General features: G+C 49.7%; 1 protein-coding gene across 3 annotated transcripts in view; it reads left to right on the top strand.

Annotated features, from left to right (window-relative positions):
* Window positions 1-244: 244 nt before the first annotated feature.
* Window positions 245-1720, top strand: part of LOC106612220 (E3 ubiquitin-protein ligase SH3RF3) — a 32962-nt gene continuing 31486 nt past the window's right edge. For 2 of the 3 annotated variants that reach the window (XM_045724200.2, XM_045724199.2), the window contains exon 1: window positions 245-486. The gene's annotated coding sequence lies outside the window, so the exon portion shown is untranslated. Of the gene's footprint in view, window positions 487-1018; window positions 1515-1720 lie in introns of those variants that run through there. The other variant, XM_082956089.1, reaches the window with a different exon arrangement.

Raw genomic sequence — 1720 nt, 5'->3', positions numbered from 1 at the left:
AGAGGGGCTGTACATAGAGAGGAACAGGGAGAGAGAGAGAGAGAGAGAGGCTGTACGGAAAGAGGAACAGAGAGAGAGAGAGAGAGAGAGAGGGGGCTGTACGGAGAGAGGAAAAGAAGAGAGAGAGAGAGGGGGCTGTATGGAGAGAGGAAAAAAGAGGCCTACAGACAGAGTGGATGCAAGAATGTGCTGAAGGGAGGGAGGTAGGGGGAAGAGGGTGGGAGTGGGGAGCTCTTCTGAGTGGTTACTTCTGCATGCGTAGCACTCTCTCTGTTCTGTTCTAAACACGTTACACGTGGTGCTTCTTACTCACCCAGTCTCTCTCTTCTTCTCTCTCTCTCCTTCTCTCTATCGCTCTCTCTGTTTCTTCACTCTTGTCCTGAATTCCAGGGAGACGTCCTCACGGTCATCAGACGAGCGGATGAAAACTGGATTGAAGGAAAGCTGGGAGACAAAGTTGTCATTTTCCCTTTCCAGTTCACTGAGGTTAGTCCTTTCTGTTCCTATGTTTCTATGTAGTGTATAGTGAGAGTACCATGCGGTCAGATATGATCAACGTTGTGATACCTACCCTCTCAGGACCCTATACATTGGTATTATGTAATAAAGTCTTTACTGTAATGTGGTTAATACTGACTCAGTGCTGGGGCAGTACTTTGATTCCTCTCAAATCTCTCCTCTTTGATTCATACTTAAATGTCAGGCCTTCTGCACTGCAGTGTACTGAGGCGAATAGAGCTAATCCTACTCTCTCTACTGAGTCTGGCTCAAATTGCTCCCTGACCCCTATAAAGTGCACTACTTCTACCAAGGGCCCTCTTCTCGTTCCTCATTTCCTATATGCCCCTCTTCTGTTCTATATTTAACCTTCCTTTCTTCTATCTAACACTCTCTTTCCTCTTTCCTCCTCTTCTTTCCTCTCCTCCTCCTCTTTCCTCTCCTCTTTCCTCTCCTCCTCTTTCCTCATGTTTCCTCTCATATCTCCTCTCCTCTTTCCTCTTTCCTCTCCTCCTCTTTCCTCTCCTCTTTCCTCTCCTCTTTCCTCATGTTTCCTCTCATATCTCCTCTCTTTTTTCCTCTCCTCTTTCCTCTCCTCTTTCCTCTCGTCCTCTTTCCTCTCATATCTCCTCTCCTCTTTCCTTTACTCTTTCCTCTCCTCTGATTCCCTGCTCGCCTGCTCTGCCTGTGTAGCAGCATCACTCTGCTCCACTCTGCCTCCTGCTTGTCTCAACATCCGTCACGACTGACTGCCTGTCTCAACGGGGGCTTTTCTGCCTGCCTGCCTGCCTGCCTGCCTGCCTGCCTGCCTGCCTGCCTGCCTGCCTGCCTGCCTGCCTGCCTGCCTGCCTGCCTGCCTGCCTGCCTGCCTGACTGACTGACTGACTGCCTAGAGAGCCTAGAGAGCCTAGCCAACAAGTGCAGCATGACAGCTAAGGAGTGAGAGAATACAGGCTCTTTAAAACAGCTGCGTCACAGATCAGAGATGACCACAGTGGTGATCCAAGGGATGGCAGGTAAAGTGGTTGAAAGAGGGAGAAGGAGGAGGGAGAGGGAGGAGGGAGGAAGGAAGGAGGATTTCCTCTCTGTTTGTGGTCAACAGTTTCATTTTCACAGGGAGAATAGGAGTGAGTGGGTTCTCTATTTATGTTCTCTCACTTTCTCTTTCTCTCTCTCAGTCTCTACCTGTCACTCGGTCTCTCCCTGTCACTCGGTCTCTCCC

This window comes from Salmo salar, chromosome 09 (genome assembly GCF_965601325.2).
Source record: "Salmo salar chromosome 09, fSalSal1, whole genome shotgun sequence".
NCBI classification, from domain to species: domain Eukaryota; kingdom Metazoa; phylum Chordata; class Actinopteri; order Salmoniformes; family Salmonidae; genus Salmo; species Salmo salar.
The sequence above is the reverse complement of the archived record's forward strand: the minus strand, read 5'-3'. Positions and strand labels throughout refer to the sequence as shown.